Genomic DNA, 7,156 nt, shown 5'->3' with positions numbered 1-7,156 from the left:
GCATACAAAAGTGTATTTTTTCAATGGTCGAAGTATAAATTAAAGAACTTGTCAGTTTTTATTTATTAGTAAATAAAATGAACCAATGGTTGACAGAATTGTGAAATAATAGAAGTATAAACACAAATAATGCTAATGTCATCTGCTTTAATGTCCAAGAATCAATCCTTATTGTCCAATAAGTCCTCCATCATTGTCTAGTAAATCATCATGGTCTAATCATCGTCAATATGATCTAGCTACCGGGCCTCACTATCGTATGCAGGTGCTTGAGTAGATACCCGTTAACAGACTTAAATATATATCATGTTACTGATTAGATTTGAATCAAGCATGGAATATAGGTTTATGTCATCAAGATGCTGGATGACTTTGACTATAAGCAATGTCCATGCATATTGATGAGGTAATCTGTGGCCATGCATATTGATGAGGTAATCTATGGCCATGCATATTGATGAGGTAATCTGTGGCCATGCATATTGATGAGGTAATCTGTGGCCATGCATATTGATGAGGTAATCTGTGGCCATGCATATTGATTAGGTAATTTTGTATCCAGAGCTTGTAACCAGTCTTGAGACTAAACATTCAGAGTTTGTTCTAGCTTGATAAATAAGTTTATATTATATTTGTCTTGGAGATTTGCACACACTGAAGAGATGATCTTGCATATGAATTGCTGAGTTCATTACCTATCTGGCTACTCAGACTGTATTTATATTTTTATCCAGTTTCTATAAAACTTGGTTAATAGGATTATATGATCCAGATCTTGAACCAGTCATGTTATGAGGTAAGTAGTATGTATTTTAACTATGCTGTTATCTTTGGCAAGAAATTGTTATTAGACTTTTGTAAAATAGGTAAAATGGAGATAATATAAAGTTTGGGAAATAGCTTACATGGTGTTATAGCATATGCCTGCTTTAAGTTATACAAGTCATGTGGGTGATATTAGACCCACTTGGTCCTCTTCAAGTTTTGAGATTTTGCAGTAAGTTGTGACATGAACCATGATTGGTGGAAATATCAGAAAATTTAAATAACCTTTGGTACACGTATTTAAAATATGTTTATTGATAAATACGAGAGATGGAAATCAGACTAATATGATGACAAATTTTGGGACTAAGTTATAAAAAATGCATTTCAAATCAGTACAGCAATCTTGGCTTTTTCATATATTTCCTAAATTTGGAGGGGAGGATATAGCTAATTTTGTTCAGTTGTCTGACAATGATAGGGGTGGAATGGTTAATTGATATATCAGTGTATTGATATTTTTCCATATTGATACAAAAAGATTTAACACAAAGGATGCTAACCCTATATAAATTAATCTTAAGCAGTTGTGATTAATTATTAATCAGTTCCTTTTTTTTCTTTAAACCGAGAATTCATCTGAGATAGCTATATCAGGTACTTGCATTTATTTATATTTATATCCATAACAAAGAAAAGCTATTGAAAAGACCCATTTTTCTTCATCAGATTAGCAAAGACAAGGTGAATAACTCACATGGTTTTAAATATGCCACCCACCCCTCACCCTAAATATTTTATCCCATTAGTATGCTCAGCCATTGATAATATATATATCACATAAAGAATATTTTCCAGATTTGTTCACCATATGTGATTTAGTCACTTTACTGATCGTTTAAAAACCACATTTACTGGAAATTTTGCCATTGCTTCACATCTTGTCGACTTGTTGTGGATATGAGGTCTACGCTTCCAGTGTGTCATACAGTGAAATGTGTTACATTTTATTCTTATTGGTGGTTATTGTTTGTTAAAATCCAGAGTAAAACAATAACCACAAATCAGAAGTAGCACACCAGAAGTATTACCAGTACATCCATATTTGGTCCAAATAGATACAAAGCAACAGGGAAATTTAGTGCAGAAGTGGCTGTTAAATCAGGCCTGACAAGACTTTTTGGTAAGAAATCCTAAGATTTTTATTTAGTAAGTCAATTAAGAGTGTGGTCAGCACTTTCTGGAGTTTAACAGTGGACCGTGGTTAGCAAATTTAGTTTTGAACTTTTTTAAAGTGTTAAACAGTATGAACAATTTATTTCAGTTTAAAACAACAGTATCATGAGGAAAAATATGACAATACACAAACTTAGTCATTTTTTGTATTCAGTTGCATATAATCACCACATTTGAATATTAAATATTAAAGCACATTTAGATACTTAATATAATTCGCTATTAATATAAAATATAGCATTTATCGATCTATGTAAAAGGCCTGTTTCAAAAAATGTCTTTCTTTAACGGTGACTTTCTCCCACATCTTACTCTCTCTATACATTATATAGATGTCTTTGGAAGCTTACATTTGATATATTTATCCATACCCTCAAGTAACTGTAAAGTAGGAATATAAAATTAAGATGTCACTTTCTCTATACTTGTAAGTTAAAGAGTTTCTCCCTCTCTTTCTTTCTATATATAAGAAAGCAGCTTTCATCTATTTACATTACAAGTTACTTTTAATATAGTTCATTATTCATATCATGAATTATAAAATCCAATAATAGACAGAAAAGTCTCTCTCTCTCTCCATAAAAGTTAATAGTTATTTTTAATATAGTTCATTTTTCATACCCTCACCTATAAAATTTAATAATTTTTATTTTTACATAGATATATTTCAAATAAAGAAAAGTGAGTCTCCATTCATTCTCTCTCAATATACATATATATATATATATATATATATATATATATATATACAGGTAAGAAAACATTTACCTTTGATATAGTTTACTATTCATACCCTGCTCTAGAATCCAGTTGTCAATAGTTTCATACAAATCTATATAAACAAATACCAAAGAAAAGATGAATAGATAGAAGATTGTGAACAACTGTTTTTGAAATGGCATTTAATGTTGAGAAACAAGGAGAATGAGATTACCTTTCCATTAAGCCATCAGTTTCTTTTGATGTATAACTGTTTTAATTTTAAACTAAATTACAAGATATTTTTTACAAAATAGTTTATGATACATGGACATTTTTAACTTAACTCATTTTACATCACTTTCAATGCAAATGTTCACAATCCCATGCTTGTTCATCCGCAAATAAAATTTTATGTTTTCTGCTTCCTCTGGTTTTCATTTTTAGTCAAAACAACAGTCAGATTCATATTCACACCCTGACTAAATTTTAAATTGCTGTTTACATATGCCATCATTACTGCCACCCATCACATAACTCAATTTTAAATTGCTGTTTAGATATGCCATCATTCCTGCCACCCATCACATGACTCGATTTTAAATTGCTGTTTACATATGCCATCATTGCTGCCACCATCACATGACTCAATTTTAAATTGCTGGTTACATATGCCATCATTGCTGCCACTCATCACATGACTCAATATTAAATTGCTGTTTACATATGCCATCATTACTGCCACCCATCACATGACTCAATTTTAAATTGCTGTTTACAGATGCCATCATTGCTGCCACTCATCACATGACTCAATTTTAAATTGCTGTTTATGTATGCCATCATTGCTGCCACTCATCACACCGCTCTGATGGCCTAGTGGTTAGAGTATCTGCCTTGGATGTGGGAGGTCATGGTTTTGATCCCCGGCTGAGACATACCAAAGACTTGTGAAAATGGTATTAACAGCTGCCTTGCTTGGCACTCAGCATTAAGAGGTTAGTGGTAGGACTGGTCGGCCTGGGGTCAGGATAATGTGACTGGGTGGGACATCATGCTACATGTCTGCGGCATGATGCCTCAGTGCTAGATATCACTATAAAACTGCCACATTGCAGACATCACAGTGATATGACTGAAAAATTGTTAAAGCTATATTAAAAATCCAAATTACATCCAAATCACATACAAATCCAAATCACATCACAACACATCACACTGCCACCCATCACATGACTCAATTTTAAATTGCTGTTTACATATGCCATTATTGCTGCCACCCATCACATGACTCAATTTTAAATTGCTGTTTACATATGCCATCGTTGCTGAAAACCATCACATGACTTAATTATAAATTGCTGTTTACATATGCCATCATTGCTGCCACCCATCACATGACTCAATTTTAAATTGCTGTTTACACAATCAAAAAGCATGCAGTAACTATGAGGCGGAATTGCCAGTATGACTGATGTTAGGGCCAAATGGCCAACATCCCCTATCTATGAGGCAGAATTGCCAGTATGACTGATGTCCAGGTAGACTTGCCGATGTTTTGAGGTGGACTCGCCATTATGACTGACTGACATAACTGTTAAGGCAGAATTGCCGCTGTATTGAGGCCGAGTCGCCACAACTTGTTATGCCTGTAAGTCGAGTGGATTGGGGACAGAATGCCCGATGATGCAATAGTGGCGAATACCACTGGAGAAGATACGGCAAGAGCAGCCTATTAGTATGAGGGGTCTGATTACCACCTCCAGAGATAGTGGAATTAGTATGCTGGTGGGAGGTTAATCATAAGACCCGCAGGCGAAGGGTGAGCCAGATGTAACAGAACTTCAGGCGGCGGTTGGGGCGGTAGAGGATACAAAATAAAAAACAGACCACTCTCGACGCTCATCACTTGTTGTAAAGTGAATGACTGCTGCCAGCTACCTTAGCGCAGCAGACCCTTGTCTCTGATAGCCAGATGGCTAATCCAACTTAGTGTGCGTGTCCACTGAACTGACCCACATCACAGGCCCTGGCTGGACCCCATCATTTGTGTAAACATCATTTAATTACATTAAACACCTATTTACACAATCTAAAATAGATGGAATGCGGGACAGGTGGACCATAACTGAAATCGCTCATTCACCCAAGGAGTCGTGCGTTTTCAGCGGAGAAGGGTTATTTACTGTTCAGTGGTTCCTGTAATTAAATGCATTCTTTGCCAAGCTGGGTTTCTGGCCAAGAATCAAATACCTTTGGTAATTATTGTTCCTATTTAAATCCCTGTTCTAGGTAGTATCTATGCTTGTGGTGATTAATGCTGCCTCCTTTGCCCATTTAAAGCTTTATATTTCTATCTCAATCAAAAGCGAAACGAAATGGCCGAATATCCGTCTCTTTTCTCTGTCTAACAGGTACCTATGATATTTCTGTAGCCACCACCCCTAAACATATTGTGATAACTATTAATGCACCAGTTTCTCACTAAGGATATCTCTCTTTCATGAAAATCAAAGCTATTGGCGATCTCACTCCAGTTTCCCATCATGTTACCTTCGATCAATGTCGCACCAAAGTAAAAACATCTGTGTTTTGGGCCCCATTGTATCAGCCCAGCAAGGTGTCAAGTCATCTTCCAGCCTGAATTAGCTATCCTACTGACAGCAATGGTATGCTATCTTTGACGGCTTACCTTAGTCTATCAGCCTCCTTAGAGCAATGAAATAATTGCAGGAAATGTATTATTGCTAAAACAAAATGGGGGAGGGTGATCAATTTATTTCTTGAATATTTACCTGTTATTATTGCCAAATCCCCTCATCCGCTCTGATGTCCTTTCAGTTTCGGTCAAAGTCAAAGAAGGACAATGTTTTAGTTGTCGGAAGTGGACTAAGGGATCTAAATGGGGAAACGTTCTTTCTTTATTTTAGAAGTATTCTCTCGTAAGTCTGTGAGGACACGGAGCAAAAGGCTAAAGAGCCGGCTCTGATAAGTGGAAAGCGAGTGAATCTCAAAAGCACATGGTACGGTGTCATAATTTCATGTAATTTTTCTTTGATATGAATATGAAGATATTTGTTTGAATTTATTTATCTTAATTTTATGCAAAGTGTCTTCGACATGACATATATAACTGATTTAACTTGTTTGCCTTTGATGTTATATGAATCATGTATGCTAATAATTTATTATTATTAGGTCTGTAAGATATTTATGCTTGTGAATTGTTAGTTACCAAATAACAATGTTAAGACGAGATGTGAATTTTGCTTGATCTATTTGTGTAAATGAGATTTGAAATCTTTTAACCGAGAATCGGTTGTTTTAGCATTGGAGCAGCAGTGCGGTCGATGTGGCTCTTTATTCTCGGTCGTTTGGTGCATGCCCGACACTTAGTCAAGTTAGTGATTAATAGGTCACACGGCAGGGGCTTAACTTTATTAGTTGAGAACACAATGGGCTAAATATCAATTACTGATGATTACTAGTTATGCTGGGGAAATACGTTATCTTCATTTATTATGTTATTTTGTATATAGAAAGAACTAAGCTAGATTTTATACTGTATGGTATGCAAGATTTGACCTGAAGCAATATTAGCAGTTAGTTCCTCTTTGGAATACGATATAGCTATACTCTGAAGTATCGAGAGAAAAGCTAGTTTTCTCACCAAGAAGTTATGGACCCAACATAACATTTAGGTTGCATACATCTTATTTTAAAAGGCAATAGCTCCGCGGGACGTAGGAGATATGATCCGTATAGCAGTTAATGACCCGTAAGAGGCTAGATGAGAGAGAGAGAGAGAGAGAGAGAGAGAGAGAGCAACACATGGAAAGCCAGACGGAATAAATGAAAACCATCCTACTACATGTGTTGAACCAATCATCAGATTATGCAGGCATGCTGAACAATTAATTCCAAACGCTCACATGATTTATTGATGAAATTTGTTATATTCGTGTAAACGAAATTGCTAACTGCATTTATATACTTTTAATAATTATTTTCTAGTAGAATTGTAACCTTCAAGTGTCCTGTACAATTTTTCAAATTGTTGTATTCTGTATATGGGGGTTCGTTTTGTTCTGTTCTATATCTCTGCTCAGATCTCCATTTAGTCCATCCGTTAATTTAATATTTTTATTATTCACTCGATCTGGGCGATAGTACTGAGGTCGATTATCCTCGATACATCGATAACCGCCACAACAACACCATAACATAAATAATTTCTTTGGACGGGTGACTAATGCCAGGAAGATATATAGAAACGCAATAATAACAACTGCATTATTAAAATTAGTTCCACCCATGCCTCCACACCAATAAAAAAGATAAAAACTAAATGTACATTTCAATGAACTCACTTCAAAAGTAATTAATGATCGACTCGTTCTGGAAAGACGTAATAGATAACAGCAAACTGAGTCTACGTCAAGAAAAATAATGTGGT

Source organism: Sinohyriopsis cumingii, chromosome 15 (assembly GCF_028554795.1).
Source record: "Sinohyriopsis cumingii isolate HCF-2022 chromosome 15, ASM2855479v2, whole genome shotgun sequence".
NCBI lineage: Eukaryota > Metazoa > Mollusca > Bivalvia > Unionida > Unionidae > Sinohyriopsis > Sinohyriopsis cumingii.
This window is presented reverse-complemented; position numbering follows the sequence as displayed.